Below are 24,559 nucleotides of genomic sequence, written 5' to 3' on the forward strand. Positions count from 1 at the left end.
GTCTTACGGCGAGCTGTAGATTGAGCTTCCGTCACTGGCGTCTACCAGTAACAAAAGCACAACACAGACACGCTCACAGTCCCTCTTTGGTACTTGAAGCAATCATTTGAACAAAAGACAACAACGCAATGCTCCATTTCTGGGTGTATCTGCAAAATTTCATTGTAAAATTGTGTTCAGGGGGAGAAGTTTCTGTCTTGGAGGCTGTTAACTTTTCATTACTTTTTCTTTTACTGTGCTGATACACAGATAGATAGACAGAAAGTACTTGTTTAAGCGGCTGAAATGATGAAGGGATTAGTGGCAGGCTAGGGTATATGTGCACTGTACTGTTCTCTGACTACAGTACATACAACACCTCCCTCACATGTCTGCATGTCAGAAGGATGTTGTAATCAAGGGATCAGAAATAATCTAAAGTATCTTTCACTAATCCCAAATCTATAGTTTATCTGTAGGTTTAAAACTGAGAACTGTGAGTTCATCGGCCGCAAAATCAGAATGCAGTAAGTAACTGGGGAGGATTAGCACTTCAGTATTCAAATAAACCCCTCACTAATCCAGAGGTGAGGTGGGGGTTTCTTTCTAGCACACGGGCTGCAGTTATGAATCACCAGATTTAAATTGCTGGAAGCCTAAATGAACCTCTTATACTATACAAAGGAAATTTGTCAAATACATTTGTCAAATAAATGAGAGAAAATTGAAAAAATAAGGACCAGCAAATATGTTTATATGCTCTGTTCATCCTGATGTTTGACAGGTCTCAGGGCTGTTTGACTTCGGTTATCTAAGTCCGTGGGACTGTGTTAGAGAGATGGATGGCTCACAAAATATGTATATAAATAAAATGGTGGTGCAAAGTGCTCCAAAATCACCAGTAGGGGTGCCTCGACTCAGAGGCCAAGAGTGCAAGATACATGTCACTTGCACACATATCAAACCACCCAGTGACCCACTTGTGACCTGCGGGTAAGGGCGTTGTTATCCTGAAGAGGCTGCTCTCATCTGGATAGACGTGCTTCATCATAAAAGGAAAAAAAATAAAAATAAAAAAATAAGATGGTCACCCAGATAGCTTTGTTTTGACATGCAGCGACCTTTCCTTTATGACAAGTGCCCCCACAGCAGAAGAGAGCCATCAAACACCCTCACTGCGAGGCTCAAGTTCAGACCTGTTCAGTTCTCTCGAGCTACTCAGGCACTCATGCACTCATGCTCTGGTTGAAAATATGACCACTCTGCATCTCTGTGGATACAACGTCTTACGCAGCACCGCTCAACTTTAAAATGGGAAGCTGCTCTCGGTAATGGGATCTCTGACCTTTTTCTCTCCTATCCTCAGAACTGAGTTCAGCCAAATTTGGTCCTGCATTTTTAACACAAGTTCAAAAGATTAGCTGCGTTCTCAGCGTAAAAGTAGCATCTCTGAACATCTTCTTAGGAGAGGAAACAAGACCCAAACAGCTGGGGTGGACTAATAGGCAGATTAGACTTCTGCATCACGCCGATACAGAGCAGGTTTCAAACTGATTTTGACGAAAGTTTCACTTTCAACACTGTTGAAAGTGAAGCTGGAAGTAGAAGCAAGTAGAAACAAAACTTAATACGAAAAAGATGCATTAGGTTGGCATTTTAACAGAGCGAACCAGACTGATGAGCATGTAAGTATAAATGGCTCGCACCCCGTAGGCTACGTACGTAGGTTTGTCTGTCTGTGTCAGTACAAGAGCTTTTAGAGTCGTTTAATAGCTAATTGAAGAAAAGGGCCTCATTTATTGATGAATCAATGTGTGTGGCAATAACAGTTGTAAAGAGAAACAAGAGAGAGGATGACATTAAAGTGTATCAAATACACTGTATCAGGATCCAAGGGTGTTTTGTTGCCTTGGAGTTGCACGAAACCTACTCCAGAGGAAGCCACACTCCGTGGACTTTCCTCCACAGCCACCTGAACATCTACCTCACCAAACGTCCACGGTGCATTCCTGAATCGCAAGAAGCTCTCTGGAACATTGTCGGATCATGCTGGGAGAACACAATTTATCAGCTTGGAGCAAACTTGTGCAGCTGCTCTCATTTAAGCAAAAGTATTGTGAAATCCATGTGTATTTTTCTGAAAATTCTGAAATGACCCTGCAAAGTAACCACCGTTTGTGAATTGAGACTTTTTTTCTGGCTGCGGTCGTCAGTGTTTTAATGGCAACACTGCTTCGCAAGACTGCATGTGGTGTAAGAGATGCTGCTTGCAGTGGCAAAATTCTCATCTACCTCTGCCGATGCCCTCAGCTCCATAAAGCACCCTCAGCATCTTTCAGCCTTGTTGCTTAGTTGTTCTTTTGTTTTTCTGGCCTCCAACTTTACTCTTTTGCTTCACTTTCTCAGCTCTTGTCAATAGCTTCCTGATGCTATTTTTCACAGAAAGCAAAAAAAACTGTTACATCCACTGTGCCCTTCCTGCCAATGCTCACAAAGGCAGACAGCATTAGTGACTTGCAAAAGAGCAGAAATAGAACTTCCAATATCTTCTGCATGTACTGATCAGCCACAAAACATGATGCACTGGTATAAATGATTGTATAGTCACAGGAAACTACACCAATCAGCCAGAACATTAGAACCACTGACAGGTGAAGTTGATAACATTGACCATCTTGTGACAATTATTTTGCTGGAAAACATTTGGACCTGGCATTCATGTGGGTGTTACTTAGACATGTACCCACCTAGACAAGACCAAATACCCCCACCCCAAAGCAATGAAAGCAGGATGCAGCCTGACCTACACAATATCAGGTAGGTGGTCATAATGTTATGCCTGATCTGTAGTTTTTCTCAGATTGAGGATTAAATTCAACGTAAATGCTCCAAAATATACAGCACAATTGCTGTTTAATAGAATAATATAGAAATGTAAAAAAAACAAAAAACCTATTGACGTGTAGGTGAATAACTCTGCAAACTTTGCAGAACTAGCAGCACGGATGCTTTTGTTCCCATCCAGTGTGTTGTGGAAAGTAATGTTTTCAGTGAGCATCTTCTGAAATACAGCAATACAAACCTTTGTGTGCCAGAGAATACGCTGCGTGTGTGTCTCCCTTTGCGTATGTATACTCTATCTTTAAACATTTGTCAGTGGGCCTTCCGCAGAGCTTGAAAAGCCACGGCAGCTGACCACGCTAAGGTCACAGCCCTGAAAGAGATGGCCTCTCGCCCTCTTCTGGGACTGCCGTCACAGCTGGTGTGCCTCCGCCGTCATTCACACACCGATGATTATCCACTCGGGCGTCATTGTGCTCCACATCTCTCCCCTGGCCCAGGCGGTCTGTCACGGTTGCGGCTGGCCGCTCACGGGCGAATGACGGCTCTGCAGTGTCGATAAGCACGCTGCGGTGGACCTGCTGATGAGGTTGAAGGGTACCTGTGAGTTACACTTTAGCCTTAAGAAATGAATATACTGAATGCAACACCGTTTAACAAGCTGCAACCGCATGCAGTATATTCAAGAGTTTTGAGGACTATGCTGAGATATTTGCTGGTGAATATGCATTTGCATGATTTTATTGCATTGGTTATTGGTATTAATACTGTCTAAAAGCTGTTGCCAAGTGATTACAAGAGACATTCCTGCCTTTTATTTCCAATCGGGAGACGTGACATTACTTAAGTCCTGCAGAATGACATGCAGATAAACACTAACCTGACGTGCCAGATGGTATGTTACACAGAACCATCTGGGAAGACATCCACAGAACTGCTTGGAAAATAACATGAAGTTTCAAAAAAATACTCTGCAGAGTGAGGGGATAGCTACCAAGCGCAGAAGGATGCTAGCTACGGTATGTAGCTAGCATGTCATGTCATGTATCTGCGGTGCTCCCGCTAATTGCTCACAACTCCAGAGGATTCACCAGACTAAACATGACAAGACTAACTGTAACTGGTTTGTGGTATTGTGGTCTCACCAACCTTGAGTGAAGACAAGCACACAAACTTCCGCCCAGCCTTCACCTGTCACGCCGAAGCTTTGAGGCCATGCCTCCGCCTCTGGCTCACTAATTACAGAGAATAGGTTTTCAGTTAAGATGTTGCGGAAGCCACCTGCTCTTTCTATCTTAATCGCCAAATTGATTTCATTACTGCTATAATTGGATGGCTTTGACGACTCGGCGAAGGAATTCAAATCACCCGTAGGAGCCCCTGTTGAAGCTTGACAATCTGTCTTTCTGCAGGCTGTTGAGGGATCATCCTTTCCGCATAATGTTGGTCCATTTTACGAGAGGAAACAACACAGTCAATGTATATTAGGAGAGTCTAATGAGGTTAAAAGAAGAAGGCGATTCACATAATCAGTCCGCACATAAAGTATATCTAAAATACAGCATAAATCACTAAGCAAACAGTCATAAAACATCATAAACATAAAAGTACACTATACAATGCATATTTCCAATATTCCACATTTATTTAAAAATTTAAATGAATAAAATGTACCCTTTTGCCCACCATACATTTCCTACTAGCTCATAATGACAAAGTGAAACCATGTTTACAGTTGGACTAAAAATCAAAAACTGAAGTAAGTATCCCCTAAATCATTATCCGTTCACTAAGGCTGACAAAACAGCTCCTGCAAGTGAGGTAGGTAAAAAACAGCAAAAACAGACGGTGTTGTGAAATATTTAATATATTAAATATAGAATTAATATTTAATTTGACACTTTTCCTGATCACAGTGTTCAGCCCTGAGAGACGAGCCTTGCTCAGACCTTGCATTACCATCTGTCCTGGGGGAATCTGATTGCAAGTGGCCAGATTAAAATACATGTGTTTAGACCTGTGTTTAAAATGCATCCCAACATATTTCCCCAGTCAGCACTCCAGATCTGAACTAAATTTTTGCACTCTGTATGCAAATAATATTAATAACTGAAGTAGTGACAGAAAAATCTCTGGTAATAAGTGTAAATATAGACACTGGCGATTCATCACACCAATAATTACCACATGACAAAACAGATATGGTATACTAATGTTAATTCATTTTATATATAAATTCTTGTTTAGGTTTATTTATTATTTAGTTATTTAACAGCTAAAAGAACAAGTTCTCATCACTGATGATCACACATCACTTATGGAAGTAGGATTCCTAAGGAACTTTTTCCATGAGTGAGGCGATAGGGTTGGGCGTATTGATCTAAATATCAGTAGTATCGATACCAAGGCCAGTATCGGTATTGGATCGATACTAGCGTCCTGAGATTGATACCTTTGTTACAGTTTGCCTCCTATATGTCCAGCAAATTACTCCTCATAGAGTTAATGTGAGTGAGCACAGCTTCTCTCCAAGTCTGTGTGCATCTGGAGCTTCTCCATCCGAACCTGTAGTAAAAGGTGGATATGGACAGAGTTTGATAATCAAATCCTAGCATCACAGCAGCATCACACAGGTGGCACTGATGCTGTTATTGAAATGCGTCGTTACTCGAAGAGAAGACAATTACACAGGATGCAGACTCACTTCTTTGGTGGAAAATTAATGAGCCAACATTTCCCTCTCTGAGCAGTTTTTATATTTATTATTACACTGTTGCTTTTGTGTACTTATCTTGTTCAACTGACTTTGTTACTGACTTTATTTTAAACTGTTGTTGTGTTTTGTACATTGCTATATGTTCCTTTTCTCATTTTGCACTAATGATTGTGCACTAAGGGGAATTATTTATATTTTATACTGTTTAAATAGTTTTAGATTGTATTTAGTTAAGAAACGGTTTATTTGCCTCATTATTTGTCCTGTGTTTTATCATAATCATAATCAACTAACTAAAAGCAAAATTACAAAGTTATGTAGTCAATGATCATGACATGTCAAGAAAAAGTATCGGTATCTGTGATACTAGCCCTGTATTTACTTGGTATTGGGCCGATACAGAATTTCTCAGTATTGCCCAGCACTATGAGGCAAAACGCTTTAGCCCTTCTGTTGAGTACATGTTCTTTAATGTGACTCGGATCGGAGATCAGATCATTCAAATGTGTCCTCAGTGCGTCCTGGCTGGGTTCACACCTGTACTTTAAGCCGGCCACATGCAGTCGGATTCCCCAGATGCATGTTTGCTCAGCAATATATAGCATGAAGTAGCAGCAGCAGCAGTAGTAGTAGTAGTAGTAGTGCAAAAGCTGCAAACAGATCCACAGAATTACAAGCCAAAGCACTGTCAGTGAATTTAAATTAAAATCACCAGATAGAAGAATCCTACCGCATTCAATGAAACAGACAGGTGGTAGTTTGATCTATTCAGGTAAAATTTTAAATGTATACTCCGTTGATAGTAATTGGCGGCATCAGCAAGATTATACATAGCCTGGCAATCAGTTGATGAAAAGCTCCCAAAAGTCAGACGCTCATAACAGCAGCCCGTCCTCCATCTCACCACCCCTCACGATTTGCAATTTGCCTCGAACAATTAAGAGAGAATCCCTGTCTGAATTCCATGCCATGTTTCAGTGAACAAAATAAATCCTACTTCGTGTGGACTAATAAGATCATTTCAGACAAAGGTGTTATTAGGAAGTGTGGTGACTTTTAACAGAGCCATGCTAAGCTTCTTTTCAAATACAGGCTTACTGGCGGGGCTGCGATTTTCCAAGGATGTAGAAATCAGATTACACTTTCTCATCGGGCGTTTTTGTGCTTTGATCTTTCTATTAGAGGAGATAGTTCCAATATCTAGCTGCCTGCTAGAGCGGCTCTCTTTATTTTTTTATTGTTTCCAAAGAACGTGTTTGTTTAAGTATATTTTCTACCACAAGCTTGTTTTCTTTCTCGGAAAAAAAAAAAAAAAAGTCAAATCAAAGCATCTGATGATTGAAGTTCTTCACCCAGTTTAAAGCAGGACTTTTATTATTTACCTTTCAGACCCTGGTCGCTTTTAACTATAGCTTTAAACCTAATAAAAAGTAAATTTATGCGAGTGTTTCCTGGTGGGCAAACAGACATGATTGAATGTAGCGATGCTATTAGCACATGATGAGCAGGGCCTGCTGTGTGCCTGCCAAAGTGCTTCAAGTTCAATTTTCCTCATCAGGCCAGATCATCTCCTTGTGCCCTCATGGTCTTTTAAATGGTCGGAAGCCTCTTAGTAGGGTGCCATGTGCCTTTTACTCAGAGTTGCTGATCTACCGTAAAGGCCTGATTGATGAAGCCGTGCTGAGATGTTTGTTCTGTGCTAACCTCCCTAGCCCGTCAATGCCTCACCTCTATTTAATGGCAATGGACAGCAGAGAGTCAGCTTGGGTTTCATGTTTTTGTTTTTTGTTTGTTTTCTTGAGTGACTTGTAGGACCATATGCACACAGACATTGCAAAATATGCAGTAAGTGATTTCAATTTGGTGGACACATCTCAAGGAATATTTAAGCAAGTCTGAATACTAGATATTATAGGTTTAGACTTTTGATAAAATTTAAATTGAAAACTAAAAGCGAATAAACAAAACAAAATCTAGTTTGTAAGAAAGACAGCTTCCCCCAGGATTTCTCATGCATACAGTAGGCTGTTGAGCTCGTGCTGTGGAGCGCAATCTCAGAGCTGCAAATTGAAAATCCAAATTTGTGTCTTACAGCTGCTGTGTCTGAGAGCCCAAACTGAACTCATTATTTTTTTTTTATCTTCTGTAACAGACATTGTAAGTTCAATCAGGAGAGATTTTGCTCTGAGTGAAATGCACAGTAGAAAAATGTTAAAGTCTTTGGCAATCAGACCCAGGCGCATCGATTTTTCTAGAGGTAGGAGGCAATGCTGTGCTTAGTGCAGTAAACCCCCTGGCTCAATACACTGTTAGTGGTGAGAAGAGGAGGGATGAGGAGTGTCCTCTGCTGAGCTTGACATGGACCCTGGATGTGAAGACCGGAGGTGACGTCTGGAGGCAGTATCGTATTTAATTTTGACAGCATGATTAAGTGATTGAGATTGTGGGGAAATCTCCACAATGACTAAAGCTTGATTACTGATTGGATCATTAAAGTCTGTCTAAGTCTGAAACAGAAGAAACAGTTTTGGTTTGTTGCTGCTCTGCTAATAAAAAGAAAACGAGTTTATAGACAGTAATAATAATAAAAACGAATACGCCGCTACATTCGAACAAGGTGTGAGCATGCACCAAGCAGTGAAGTAGCGTGCGCATTATCATAGTCAATCTGACAGGCAAGAATTTAGCATGCATGAATGGGCTCACGGTGTTATGTGCTCAGAATCCACATATCAGGCGCAGCATTCCCGGTGTGTGGGTGCACCACAAATTACATCATCTCATGTCTCTGTGATGCACATAGTCTCCATCTACCTCCAGTCCTTCCTTTTACAAATGGAGGGGAGAAAATGAAAGGTTGAGCAGGAAAGCCGAGAATAAAAGAGGGGAAATGTCTTCACTAGCAGCATTTTACTGCTTCCGTGCTAAGATTTTAGTCAGTCTAAAACAGTAGAGCTGAAAAACGGATGCTGGTACTTGCGGCTCCATTGATTCAGTGTGTACAGTGTGTTTGTTTTTGTTTTTGTGTTCTTTTGTCATATTACAGCAGTGACTGGAGATTGTAATTCGTATTTATTTATTGATGTTTGTGGTGGTGTACTCCTTGGACTTTTCATAGCTTGTGTCCAGTTTAGGTAATTTTTGGGGGTATGAAGGTTTTTGATGTAATATCCACCGGCACCTACAGCCTCAGTGTACCCTGAACTCAATATTTGAGTAGACCAGATTAGCAGTTTGTCAGCAATCAGGGCAGGTAACTGCTTTGGGCACCAGGCCAGCAGTAAGGGGGCCCCCTAAGGCTGGTAAATTAATGGTGGAGTTTTTGATGAAAGTATGAAAGTACATCCCCATGGGGCTTCCACCTGAAGCTGAGCTCAGTCTATTACATGTGCATGTCTCTTTACAGCAGTTAAGTATGATAAAGCTGACCAATTCAAAATGAGACGTGTTATCATTCTGGGAGTAAAAAAAAAAAAAAAAAAAAATTAAAAGGAGAGAGAAAGCAAGAAAAGGAAGTGAAGCAGACTGAGCTGATTAATAATAACACTAAGGAGCTAACTGAATGCTGCTAGTCTAGTCTCAAATATGGAGGAGAGACACTTGGGGGAAAAAAGAACTTCCATTAGCATCACTTGATTTAATTTGTTCTTTCTTTGAGGATTAACATTGGCCAGCTCAGCTAGCGAAACAGTGTGTCTAGCTCCGTTGTCCCTGACCAATTTGGAGCTGTACATTTTCAGTGCACTATAAATGTAAAAACTAGAGCTATCAAAAATTATTTTTGACAAACCAGAAAGTAATCAAAGCAGCCGTAAAGCTGTGGAAGGCAAGCAGAACTTGAAAGCTCGTCCTTATCCCACATGAATAAAACTGAATTCAAAACAAATACTTTAACAACCGTTGAGATTTAACGTTCCTGCGTTGCTTCCTGCGTAACTTCTTTTTGTTTTGTGAGTGTGTTGAGCGTCGCCCTGATGCCTCCTCTAATTGTCAGCTGCTCGCGAGCTCGATAAGGTAAAAGTAATAGTGAACCATCAAACATGCAGAGTGCGATATTTATATCAGTAGCCTCCGTTAGAAAGTGTATGCTCCTGTTCCCCTGCACCACATGTCAGATAAAACACCTGACTGCGAGAAAATATCACCTCTGAATGTGTGAGAAAAATAACAAGTAGGTATTAAAACGAAACAACCCAAGTCACACTGTCTCTATAATTTCAGAGTTTGACTATACCTCTGAGTTTATTAAGTTCCTCCTTCCTAAGAGAACACAGTGAAGTGTTTGGGTAAGTTACGGTCGACAGACAGACAGTCAAGCGTGAACAGTGATGGAGAAAGTTGAGTAGTTCTAGACAGTGACTAGACGCTGGGTAATCACCTCGGAGTGTCTTCTTCGGCAGGATAATTTAAAAAGAAAATGGCCGACCTGTCAACCTTTTTAAAGTAAAAGTGATAAGCCTGCAACCAGGGAGCTGGTCTAAAAGACAACATTATCAGTGAACACAAGCATACAGTGTTTCAGCGCTGCCAAGTAGGGTCAAGTCTATCGAAATGTGTCACAAATGTCCGTACGCAATGTGAGTGTCCATGTTCCCTTTACCAAATCAGTGTAGAATTTCCACAACTGGTAAAAGCCAGTTTCTCTTTATAATTTACTCCTGTAAAATAGTAAGTAAAATGATCTTCAGATTTAAACATGTTAGAGTTTGTATATTTTTGAAATGAAGTGTCTGAAATTAATCCCAAAATGTGTCTGTCATTTTCTTTCCTCATAGCAGTTGTGTCCCTTGTCATACAGACTGTGGTAAAGCTAATGTTGTTAGCACTGGTTAAGCTTCACCCGATGTTTCTGATACGACCTACCACAACACAGAGGGAGCGGTTATTTACCCTCTGATTTATAAGTTTTGTTTGGGTGGCGGTTTTTCACATCTCACTCTGGAGTTTTGATTGGAACACAGAGACGTATTGCATTTTCCTTTGCTTATGCTTGGAGCTGAAATTGTTTCGTTTAGGCTTTACTGTGGTGGAGCTACAGATTGAGTCTGAGGATGTTTTGTTCAAGTAGAAGGCTTTAAAAATAACCCCAGTACTCAAGGGGTTACACTGTGAGGTAGTTAAATGAGAATCACCACCACTGATGTGCTATTGTGTTGATGACTCAGGTACTTCAAACTGGCTGTAAACAAGACACATGACTAACACCTTGGAGTATGACTGATTGGATTAATCTTGTACTAAGGTCACAAATGATGTTCGCCTGTTTGCAGGAAGCAAGGCATTCAGAGTGTCGCTCATAGAACGACCAGCAATGATTGTGTCCTTCTCTCCCTGCACAATAATAAACAGACTGTGTATCACTGCATGGTACTAAAATAAAGGAATATGAATGCTTTACACTCAGGTTGTTTTTCTGAAACCACAAGTGATTCCTCCTGAGATGGATTTGTTTGAATACTATAATCACACTCTATTCTGAACAAGGAGAGAAGGTGGTCTTATGGTGCGTTCCATTTTACAGAGTCAGATTTTACGAGTTCGGAATTTTCAACTGGAACCCCTCCCGAAGTCGGATTTCTAAGTTGGAGAATCCAATGAAGATGGCTGTCCCGTGTGTAAACAGAAGCTCCTGTAATATTCCCTTTATTAGACTAGTTTTTGTTGCACTAAATCAGTTGTACAGTCATTTTCAACATACATACATTCAAATGCTGTTATGTAACTTATGTAAGTTTTTCATGCAGGAACTAAAAACAACAACCTGGTAAAACCAAAACAGTGTCAAAAAAAAAAAAACACTTTGTGGCAAATTATGTAATTAATAGTGTATTTTTTTCTACAATTAAAATTTTTGTATATATTTATAATTTGCTGCCTTGTGTGGTCTTGAAGGTTTCATCACTGTAAGCAATTCTAGTAAAAAAAAATTTGTGCCTAAATTTAGTTTAACATTCTAATATAAGTTAATGTCACCAAGTTGTATTTGGACAAGCCAGGTGTTTTCGTGGATGCGGCCATCTTAAAGGCTTACGTAACGACTTCTGTAGCTGGAAAGTTGATAACTTTGGTGTGATGTTATTCCCAGCTCTGACTTCCAACCCCCGAGATAAATGGAACGCAGCATTAGACCTCTTAACATTTCCCTAGCCATTTGTTTGCAGCGAGAACTAGGGATGGGATCTTTTTTCGATTTTTTTTCTGACGAATCGTTACGTCCCAGATGGTGGCAATAATGCACCTAAAAGTGGTTTGCCAACTGCCATAAAACAAAAGAAGAAGAAGAATGTTTTCGCATCATCTGATGCTCACGTCATGACTAGGAAGACGCTATGGCAGAGAAACTGAAATGGTCCAAAGTGGCTTCACTTCACTAGTAGGAGCTGTAACAGTACAACGTGCCACCATATTTTCAAGAAAGGGTGGCAACACCACCAACGAGCTGAAAGATTTGTCGACGACGCACGGCATTAAATACTGAGAGTGCCATCTCCGCTCAACAAGTGCGACTGTCGTTAGCAGAGCAGCGCGAGTAAGGATCCAGTGACCAGTTTCCTATTTATTTACTTACACATGCTCCTATCTCTTTTAGAAACTCAATAAATTTTCTGTTGTTTACACAACCATGAACACCTACTTTTTCTAAACCAAAAACTCATTAGAAGAATTGATAAGGGTTAAAGAATCAGATCAATATGTAGACTCGGTAATGGCATCGGCATCAGTAAAGTCTCATTGATGCCCATCCCTAGCGAGAACACATGATAAAGACCGATACAAGCACTATTTACGCTTATAATATACAAAACATTTTGCACATGCCCAGTGTTGAGGGTGTGTCAGTACTTTGCCTCAGCTGCGACAACATTATATCAATTACTCCCTGAATCAGGAGAAAATATATGTGTGAAACCACAATTTGCAAATTGTTAAACACAACAGTAGTCTGTAAAGACAAATAGTATAGTCAACAAGTTAGTTTTTAATAACTAAGTTGTACAGTATCAAAATCTTCCTTGAACAAACAGCCCGCGATCCTCCGTGCCTTTGACATTCTTGCTGAGTAGCTGGGAAGCAGGAATAAACAACGCACGGGAGAAGAGAAAAAAAAAGCTGAAACTAAAAGATCTCTTCAAAACAGTACTTCTTGTTTAAACCATGAGTTCAGTGCGACGGCTTTCATCTTCTTTAATGCCTGTAGTCGCTTTGACCTTATCTATTTTAAGGTGGACAGCTCATCCAGATGAGTGACAAGCCTTACTGTGTGAACCTGACCACTGCTGCTTCTCTTGTCACAAAGAAATTTAATACGCACACTGCGCAGTATGTCAAAACAGGAGTAAACCACACTGTTCTGTATGTGGCACAAACACCTTCTGTGGTGTCCTCTGAGATTCAGTCGGTGAAATTAAGCAATATCCCTTATTATAATCCACAGCTGAAGCTGCAGTTCTCTTCTGCTTTGACTAATCCCGTAGATGGGCTCCTCATTTGACTCAGATGAAAGGCAAATGAGGTATCATTAACAAGGTGACAAATTAAAGCACAAAGCCTATGAAGGGCTCCATGTAACATATACACATGCTCTCAAAGGGAGAATACCTCAGCTATGCTAAACCAAAGCATGGATTATGGATATCAGATTTTTCCCTTGTGAACTCTCTAATCTCGTTAGTCTCTCATCTCTAATGCACCTTTGTGTGTCCACGGCTGTTGATGAGTTCTGTAGAACAGCTGGAAATGTGACATGCACGTAAAGGGGTATCAGAGTTAATACGGGGCTGCATACTAGCAGGATGGGGCTATAGGGGATAGGCCTTTAGAGAAGCACATGTTTTACTGTCCCTATTTATCCTAATAGGTTGAACCCTTAGGGGAGAGTTTTATAGGGCTTCCCTGCAGCAGATACAGCTATGGGCAGGATGTGAGCCGTGACAACAATGTTGTGAGGAATCCAGGGTTTGGCAATGGCTAGACAGGCGGTTAAAACCAGGCCCCGGTGACAGGCTGCCTCTGATAATGAGAGAAACAGTTGGAAATGAGTTGTGGAGACTGTTTCCCTTCCATTTGTGTCAACAATCCCTGTTGGTTTAATGGGCCAGAGGGGTATTGCGGAGTATTATCACACATGACCACATACAATTGCATTTGTGTGTATACCACACCATGTATTATTTTCCCGGATGTTTGAATCTCACATCATCCTCACAATTTGTGATGAATGTGAGTGATTCGGTTAGATCAAGTGTTTGTCATTCCCATTAACGCCACGGTATGCAGCCTCATACCACGCTCCATATGGTAGACGGAAACATTTTTATTTCACTAGATACTAATCCTGTAGAGTAATGTCCCTAAACGGCACACGACTTACTGATCGTGTACCTAGGCTGGTCTGTGATGCTTTGTGGCCTCCTTGTCATTTGTATTTTTGGTTCCTTTGTTGAATTCCTGTTTGTTTTCTTTGTGTTTCTTGCCCCACTTTACTCACTGCATTTTCCCCCTTTGGTTGTTTGATTGGTTTCTCCTTGTGTGTAACGCCCTCAGTGGTTTCACCTGTGTCTCGTCACCCCTCTGCCCATGTGTGCTTATAAAGTCCGACCTTTCCCTTTGCCAAGTCATCTGTTCTGTTGCCTCTGTCAGTTTGTCCATGGTTCTCGCTGTCGCCGCATGTGTTTTTTCTCGTTGTTCCTTGGTGTTCGGACATTTTTTTTGTTTCTGGATTGCTTCTGCTGAACTACTTTATGTTGGATTACCTCTAGTTTCTTTGAGTTGCTCAGCCTGCTTCTCAGGACTGTGTTTCTTGCATTTGCATTCTCTCCCTTGCTACATAATGTGTCACACCTAAAATTCCAAAAGAAAGTAGTGGCATTTTATTGCATGTCCTCATTGCGGTAGGAGGAGTAAGAACAACAAGGGGGAAAACTTGGAACGGGTCCTCAGCAGTCTCCAGTGGATAATGATGAGTACATTTCTCAATTCTCACATGACATTTCGTGATAATTATCATCTGACATATGTATGCTAATATTGGCAGTAAGCAAATTTGACTTTATTACTGATCTGTTGAGTTATAATCAGCGTCATAATTAATTGGCTGTCACATGGCATTATGCTCTAACTGAATCAAGTTGAATCTCAGTGGGGATGAGTCCTTGGTGAAAAAGAAAAATCTGGGGGGAAATTTGAGGTTTGTGGTTTAATGTTAAATAAATGAGCACACTTTTCCTCTAAATGAGGCCAGTAAACAAAACCTCACTACTGTATGTGTCTGTGGAGCTAGTGCTCAAAGTTTGATTCTCCAAACTACCAGAAAACAACACACTGTACATCCTTTTGTTTTAGTCCGACTAATAGCAGAATTCTGATGATGAAGAAGAACCCGTTTGACCATCCACATTATCAACATCTCTTACGTTGTTTAGTGAAGAGGTAGGATCTGAATGCTGACACAGTTGGAGGCAAGAGCTGGAAACAAAAGAACTTTAATGAAATATCCAAAGAGCATTGAAGAAAGGCAACTGGACTTGTAGATGTTGTTTAAGAAGACGTTTCGCCTCTCATACAAGTTGTTCAGTTGAACTGAAGAAGCTTGGATGACAACTCTAGTCCAATTGCCTTTCTTAACACTATAAGACCTGAACATCTGCCTGTGCATTAGAGGAAAAAAAATCTCACCAAAGGACAAAATTGAAAGTGTGGCTGAACAGTGGGAAGTTGCGCTTTCTGGGAGAAAAAAAGCGGTATGGTAATGATGACTGCTGTCGGCTGCAGGTTGGGGAGCAACGCAGGGCCGGGAGCCCCAGGAAGAGAGGGTTGTTTGGAGGAGTTTGTTGGTAAAAACGAAGTTAGTTATACCCTTGAGATATCACGAAGGTCTTTCAGACAAAAGCACAACTTCCCACTGTAATTGTTTCCCAATATAGCAAACCACTGCGTGTGGCAGGGTGATACACAAAACCAAATGCACAAGAAACAGGACACAAAACACCAAGGAAGAACTTGATGAACTCAAAAAAACTCAATACGATGACACCTTAAAGTCACAAGATGCCTGTTCTGCTGAGTTTGTGGGAACATTTCAACAAACAAAAACTCAACAGAGGCAGTTTTCTGTCTTTCCATCCTAATGGACAGCTCAAATTCAGAAGCTACAGCTATGACTGAGTATCACATTGTGTTTGTGTCTGTTTTGTGCTGTTCTCTGTCCCTGCCTGCCCCAGTTGCTGTTTTCCTCGTTGTCATTCAGCTTCCTTTGTGTTGGGCAGTGACTGGGGGAGAGATGACTGGTCAGTTTTAGAAGACTACACTATGCTGTGCAGCTCATCACCATGCGGTCGCAGCCAGACACCACTTAGTCGTGTGCAGCCTACGTGGCTTGTAAATATTTGTAGACATTAAATGAAGCAGAACTGGAGGGTGAAAAGCCAGTTGTGTTTTCATTATGTTTTCCCCTGTTGTTTTGATTGCAGGTGCCATTTTATGTTTCTTCTGTTTGATTAGAAACGGAGTTGTGGAATACTTTTGTTTGTTCTTTTTGCCATGCTCACCCTGAAGACTTTACCTTGTGTGAAAAAGAAAATATTTATTTGAGCTGAAAGTACTGTAGCACTAGTCCATCTTGGGAGAAAAAGAGGAGTCATCGTTTTATGTGACGTGCAAGTTTCCTCCAGGCAGTCATAAAACTACTGTGACCAAATATGCTTCTAAAAACCTCTCAGCAGCCTGGCAGTCGTTATGATGTTATGCGAAAGGGAAATTTTTGCAAGAACTCGTTATATATGCAGTATATCTTTTAATTAATTACACTTTGGTATATTTTTAAAGTATGAACACATTGAAACCACGCCACTGTAATTTTTTCCGTCCGGTTAGAGTTTTCTCTGTGGAGTGACAGTTTTGGGCAACTTGAAAATTTCACACAAGAGAATTGTTGTTTGAGGAAACTGGATGAAGTAACAAAATTGACGAAATGGTTCATATGTTCCACTTAACAACACATTTGTTTTTACCAATGCATCTTGCATAAAGTCCATCCATTAACAAATAATTTAACAGTGAATATTTTGAGCAGTCCCCATTCTCTCAGCATTGTTTTATTATCTTATCAATTTAATTTTAAACTGGTAAAATTCAAGTAGCAGTTAAAGGAGTGCACGAGGAGCAAAAAAAATCCCCAGTCTAATGAGGCACACATTGCCTCACAGAGCTCCAAGGTCAATTTGGTTGTTGATACCATCCCCATAGTGAAACATGGTGGTGGCAGCATCACACTATGGTGGCACTTCTCCGAGGCAGGGACAGAGATACTTATCAGAAGTGAAGCAGGAATGAGTGTGAAATGACACTTCTGACCTCCAGGAGTTGAAAACGTGGTCACAAAGTGCAATGGGAGGGTTCACCGACCAATTTTCCAACTTGAGATAGTGATTAACAAACCAGCACACAAATATTACATACACACTTTTACAGAAGCCATCAGTAAATTTATTGCATTCATTTAGTAGTCTGTAATAAAATGAAAAATGTGACGGCTGTATGCATGGTACATCAGCTTGGCATCATTTACTAAGGAGCAAACAACTTTCCCTGTTTGATTTGCCTTAGACTGCCCTTAGAATGCAGGCCTGAAGATAGAAGCTCACTGACCTGTTCCATACATAGTCTTCCACAACTTAAGTTAAGGGTCTTAATACAAAAAAGATGTTTCATCTTCCTTATGAATTAAAAGGTAGATATACAACATATTGAGGTCAAATTGCATGGTTTCCATATGGTTTCAGTATTATGGACCATGTTGGCCAAATCAATGAGGCCTGTACGTGATACAAGTGGGCTCCATGGGTATGGGCTAGGATGTGGGGAAATCATGTGGGTCCTATAAAGTTTTAGTGACATGGTCTAAATGTTGCCCTCATGTTGCCCATGTAGTTTGCTGGCATGGGCTCCCAATGTGGGGCCTCAGTTGCCAGGGGCTGGAACAGTGTAACACAGTATGGGTCTCATGAAGGACATGCATGGACGAAGTGGGCATGAGCTGGAACTGCTTTGAAGGAACCATGTGGTTAAAATAACGTGAAATCCATATGGACTACAAGGGCCCCATACGCATGTGGAATAAGTGTAAATGGGCTTGAAATGGGATTGGAACACTTAGGACTTTGGTGATGTTGTTCTGTGCTGCACCAACCCACTACACCTACTAGTGTGACTCACATCATTTAACCAAGTCACTCAATCAAATTTAGCCACTCAAAATAAACTATGACTAACTTCACTAGAAACTTGTGTTGCGTATGCTTCAGTGTATTTCTGTAATTCTGCTTCACAGTTCTTTAAATCACAATCTTCCTGTTACAGTGTTAAATACTATTGGTTTTAAAAGTTGACACTATTTACAACTTTGCCTGTTTCCTGAAATACTCTGAATTTTACACACAATAAGTGTTTCAGCTGGCCCCATATGGACCACAAAGGACGCCTACATGATGTTAGTGTTATCGCTGAAAAGTTGTACAGACCTATTTTTATCCAAAGCAATGCCAAATTGATTTAGTTTATCTCTTACACTACATCTTGTTTCCACAAAATGTGTTTTTCGTTTAGAAAGGCAGAAATGTTGTTATCACCCACAAATCCCATATCATTGGATGTCCTCTAACACAGGTTATGGTATTCTAAGTTACATGCTTACTGGAGTGAAGAGACACAGCAGGACAAGGACAAAAACGCAATCCTGGCAGTCAGGGAGATAGAGGAACAAGAGAGAAAACACATTTGCCCCTCTGGAAGTAAGAACTGTACTTCATGTTGTTGTTGCTTTTATATATAACAGCAGTTAGCAAAAAAGGTAAGAGAAAGCACGAGAGAAAGGGATGACCTGCTATAAAGCAAGAAGGCACAATTTGATTACATGGCACACAGAGGCCTCTAGGGCACCACGGTAGCCATTTGTATTGATTGTTAACTTTTAATTTCACTTCTTGTGGTCAGAGAGATTTGAGCTAATGGGGTACATCTACTCCCTGTAAATTCAATGTTGATGGGACGCTCCTCTCTACCGCAGGCACAGATAATAGAATCTTTCCGCGTAATGCCACATTAAACAGGTAGATTTGCTTGTTTTAGCTCATTAACCACAATTCTGGATGCTATTACTAAGCATTTTCCAACTAATTTGATTGTTTTCTAAATTGATTTCCCAACTGTTGTCTTCAGTTTATACCAGCTTTGAAAAATACAACTGTCGAAAATTGGATGATTAAAGTTAACCGTCACAGTTAACATTGGAATTCCTTTTATATACTGGTCATGATGATGATGTTGATGACTGCTGTTATAACCACTGTCAAAAAGCTTAGTGCTTTAGCAATATGCTTCCTAAAACAAATGTGAGCACTGCCATCAACAGACATACAGTATATAGAGAGAAGCTCTGGAGAGAGAAGACATGTCCCAACCCTGGAATTGATGCTTTCAACATGGAGTAAATAGACACACAAGCTATGAATTTACCTCGTAGAAAGATGGCAGATGGCCAACCTAAACCTATGCTGCAAAATCTTAAATCTACCTAAAATGAAATATCAAAAATGAAGGCAGAATATGCTTGATTTTTTATTTTATTTTATTTATTTTGTTGCCATTTAAAAGTCAGTTTTTGTGTTAGAGCATTTGACTGGCTTTAAGTCCTTTGTTCCTAAAATCTCTTAATAGGTTTTTAACTTAATAAAATTAGTTCACAAAATATATCTGCATACAGATGGATAATCGTACAATCAATCAGAGCTATTGTAACACTGAACCTACCTAAATGATTTGATAGGCCCAAATCTCAAGGGGAGTGATTCCAGATTTTGTGGGCGGGGCGTCCAAGCTACGATGATGAAGCTGACAAAAGAATCTCAATAATGTTAAATATAGCCACAGGGCATCATACAAATAACAATAGAACTTTTTGATCACATAAATCATAAAGCTGTCATTTGTAAATCCATCTAAACTCTGAAATCACAGATTTAAGGGCAGAATCTGGATGACAGACCTGCTAGCGGCTGCTTTAATGATGACTTGCCAAGAAAAACAAAATAAGGCTCATCATCTTTAATTCAATCCTGCCATGAGCTGGACAGCTGGAGGCACAATCTACACTTTGCTTGTGCGCCTCTCCTTTTTGCTGCCGCACACACAAGCACACACTTCAAGGTCTTAAAACCTTGAGCATAATTCAGGAAAACATCCACCACCAAATGTACACTAATACCTAAGCCAACAGAAAAGACTGATCTCTAAGTGTCTGGGTAGAACGACAGTGAAAGCAGAGCAGTGACTGTTTTTTGTAATCTTTTGTCAAGCAATAGATGATGGCTTTGTGTAATTACTCTCATACCACCGCACCGAGGATATGAATGTTTTGCCAAAATCAATAGGATTATGGTGATGAAAGCACTTTGCGCCCGAAAGAAAACGATCCGTAAAGGACGTATGTTTCGTATCTCCCATACAGCAGTGAAACAATCACCATTGCAGAAGTTCAATAGAAAATTCATGATATTTTAAATCTTGTTTCCGAGGCAAGAGTAACACAAAAGTCCATGCATCACACATGGAGAAGGGAAAAACATGCCCCAAGGCTGGAAAACATATTAACCAGTAATAGATCGCAAATAAAGAATGATAACCCACTTAATGGTCCACACTTTCCAGGGAGTGAGCAGTGGCTGCAGCCTGTGTCAGAGTGTTAGAATCAGGCTTCGTCTCTCCGGTGACAGCTATATTGTTTACTGCCACGCAAAACCAATTATTATAAAGTTAATGTCATGTTCATGTCTAAATGGCCCGGTTTAATAACGTGGAACCATGCTCGGCAGAAACGAAAGGTGCACAATGGTAACCTTTATTTCTCTCTTAAGTTCTCATCTTTCCCCGCACACTTGGATTAAATGGCAGCTTAATTTCAGAGCTGACCTTGCTATGTAGCTGACCTTTAGCTGAAAGTACAAAACTCTTCCACTGATCCGCTTTTGCCATTAGCACCATGGGCAGGGCTGGATTTAGTGATTATTTAGTGATTTGGGGGCACTGGGGTCTGACACTACACATAAAATACTTTAGAATCTAGGCCACAATCATATTTTATTTGTTAGTCATAGGATTTCAGTGTTATGTTTTCCTCAGATCTGAAAAAACAAAAATGCTGTTATTTAGGTTTATTATTAAAGGCTTAAACACCGGATAGTCCTTAAGAAGAAAGGCGTCTTGTCTTGTGAGTGATTAGTCTATTAATCTGTATTGTGCGAGTTGCATATTAATTAGGAACAAACACATGCTCAGGAGGTTAACTATGCCTGATTAGCAACCCCAAAGAGGCCCCCAAAGCACCAGTTTTGCGTCATATTATTTCAACACACTTTCTTACTGCCACTACATCTGTCTGTCTATAGTCTGCCCCTGAGGATGGATATATTTCAAGTAGATGACGGAGTTGTGATAGTGCAGAGATAAATTATAGAATTACAGGCTAATTATTGAGGTATATGACAAATTACATCTTGACTGAATGATGGGTTTAGAAAGTTCATAACCTACCCACCTCTCTATTTTATCTTAATGAATAGAAGAGTGTTGCTTTACCAGACACATCAGGGATGTGGGTAGTGTCTGGTTTCAAACTGGAGAGCTCTAGCCTCATATTGTAGTCCCACACTGGTCCACTGCTTTGTTTTTAAACCAACAAGTGTGAAAAATCCGACTTCTTTGTTGCTGTAGGTGCTTCGAGACGGAGTCAAGGGTTTCAGAGCAGAGCCCGGCCCGGTCGAGATGCTTGACGTATCTTGTCCAGTTGAGGTTATTTTTCACAGTGAATTCACTGAGCGGGTATGAAAAAATTGCTTTCCCTGCGGCGGTGGTCGGCAGTGAACGACATAAAAGAAATTCATCTGTGCTTGGCCCGCTACAATTGGAAGGTCAGTGGACTCTCACTGTTGAAGTGAGGAAATTGGCGTAAACGTGCCATCATCTGCTCTTCAAAATCTCCAGCAACAGATGTTATTCGCCTCTGGGCTGTGTTATTGGAGGCGCAGCATTAATTGAATAACTTGCCTTTCCCCTCCAAAAAGCCATAACATTTGTATCTACTGAAAGATGTTTTCCATTTTTGGGATACCTGGTATAAAGTATCTGTTGCCAGTGCCTTTTCTTTCTACATGGACTTGTCATGTTTACTTTCAAAATAACACTTCAGTTGAGCAGACTTCATAGTCTTGTTAGAGAACAATTCGTGTTACAAAATACAATGTGGTTTAGAATCCCCTCATCCTTAGTAAAATAAATAAATAAAAAATATCTTGAGGGGGTATATTTGTTTCACTTAAGCACAGAATGTTCATGAAAGTTCATGACCTGCTATGACAGCAAACCCTGGAATTCTGTCCTGACAATGCTTGCTCAACTTGCTACTAACACTGAATCAGATCACTGAATCAACAACCAGAGTTGTTGCTTGCATCTGTTGTGTCAAAGGTTTTGTTTGACCATGCTCATAGCTTGTCACGTAAATACTAACATCCAAGTCACACGCAGGTTAGCTCCGTTGCTGATGACCAACAACACAGTAAAACAGCCATTTCACTTCATTATTTTAGTGCATGTGCAAAATGTCTGTGAAGGTTCTCAGTCATCCAGGTCATGATATATTCAAAAAACTTGTTTGATGAGACAGTTTTTTTGAAAAGACATTACGCCTCTCATCCAAGTAGCTTCTTCAGTTCTAATGGACTAGTGGGAAGTTGAGGTTTAAATAGGGCCATCTGAAACATGCTTGTCAGTTGGGGGGGCGCAACTGTTTCTACCGATCCTCCTTCCCTTTGAATGATGCTCTAACAATGTTCCCATTCAAACTTCAATTTGCCAGTTGCCATTTACTTTACAACTGAAGAAGCTCCTGAGTGGTGAAATGCCTTCTGACATCATGGTCTCAACATGGTCAGTTGCCTTTCTTAAACGTTTTTTGAAGATATGATTAAATCAAAACATCTAAGCAACTCAGTACTGGACACTGGAGTCACTCACAGACTGGTTGCAATTTATTATTAATTATAGATGAAACAAATTACACTGAATTGAATTAAATTTAATATATAAATATTATATAAATGGAATCACAATCATGATATTTCTAACCAGTACTGACACAGATCCATCCATCTACCCATAAGTAGTGCATTATGGAAATTCAAGGAAATAACATTTGTAATCTTAGCAGTTTTTTAAAAATGTTCTTGTATTTGTACAGCACCCTTCTACCTAAAGGTACCCAAAGTACTCTACATTAATTTCAGCATTTGATCAAGAAGTGATCAAAAACTCTTGCCAAATCTGAATCTCTGGCGCCAATTGTGGAATCCCCTCTAGTTCAGCTCCAACACTCATTATATATGTTTTCTCATGTCCAGAAACTCCACAATTATAAATAAATTAAATTAAAAGAGACCTTGACCCCTTACGTCATTGTTTTGATTATACAGAGCAATTATTATCAGTGTTAACATTGTTATAGACAGCTAGTAAGTAACCTTTTAACCTTTGAACAATAAACATACTTAATAAACCCAGAAATGGAAAGACAAATAGGAAAAGGATCATATACTACAGTCCACGTACCAGGCATCAAACTACTTATCCTCTGGTTCAAGGACAGCCTATCTACTGAGCCATGGAAGGCAAACATACATGAGCCACATCAACCTAGCAAATTGGCTAGTTTGCTGGATGGTAAAAAGTAAAAAAATAAAATAAAATAAAATAAAAAAACTAAGGGAACACAGCCTTACAGGGAAATTACCTCCCTGTATTTACAATTCTGAATATTCCACATTTTAGAACAGACAGGATAAGGAAATTGTCTGCCATCTGAAGGATTTTCGGTTTGAGGATTCTAAATATGCAATACAAATTCAGTACAGATAGTCGTATTTGGAACACAACTGAGTCAGTGTCACTGGCAACTGATTAAACCATCGTCAGAGTGCCTGCCAAGTAACAGTGATTGATCTTTATGAACATGCACATCTAAATCTTAGTCACCTTCTGGAGCCACAAACTACAGTTCATTGCTTCCAGTCTGACTTTGAGACCTTCTTTTTTCAACTGTCATTTGGCCAGTCCATCATGACTCTGCAGTGGCAGCTACGAGAAAATCGAAAGTGCTTCCGTATGTTCCTGCCGATTTATTGAGAAAGTGTAAAATGCTGCCATGCTGTCTACAACTGGGGTAAAAAATGGGAAGGCGGAGACGTCCTGCAAAAGATGAAGCAGTTATTGAAAATTGCTGATGTCAGCAGTGCTCGGTTCAGGACAAAATGTGTTGTGGGCACACGGGGAATGATTAGTTACCCCACAGTGTGGATTATATGCCTTATGGGAGCAGTCCCTCCGGATACTGTGTCACATTAATGACCTACTTAAGTTCTAGGACAGTAATGCTTGTGGTAAAATCCACTGTTATACATCACCTTACATGTAGCTGTAATGCTTATAAAAACATATTTATTAAAAAAAAAGAAAAAAAGAAAGAAAAAAAAGCTGATTTTTAAATTTTATAAATTTGGGCCCTATGAAGCAACTGTCATTAACGGTGATATTTCAGACTTGAGTTGTGTGCTCTGTGCTGTTAGATCTGCCACATATTTGATTTGTGTCCATTAAAATAGGGTTACTATAGTAAGGAAACTTCCAAAAACAAAACAAAACAAAACAAAAATCGTCCATGGATAGAAAGCTGCGGTTTGTATTTTTGATTGTTTGACTCACTCACACTGACCACCATGAGCTAGGGAAGGAACCTGCGACTGTCTGCACAACAGCTTTGTATAACGGATTAAAATTCAACTGTGCCATAGAATCACTATAAGGGCAGACTTCCTGTACGGAACACAGCGGATATCCAAAAGGCAAGCTGAAACGACGGACAGTGGACATGGGAAGGGTTTCTTAAAGATGTTTCACCACTCATCCAAGTAGTGTCTT

The sequence above is a fragment of the Mugil cephalus genome, chromosome 17 (assembly GCF_022458985.1).
Source record: "Mugil cephalus isolate CIBA_MC_2020 chromosome 17, CIBA_Mcephalus_1.1, whole genome shotgun sequence".
NCBI classification, from domain to species: Eukaryota; Metazoa; Chordata; class Actinopteri; order Mugiliformes; family Mugilidae; genus Mugil; species Mugil cephalus.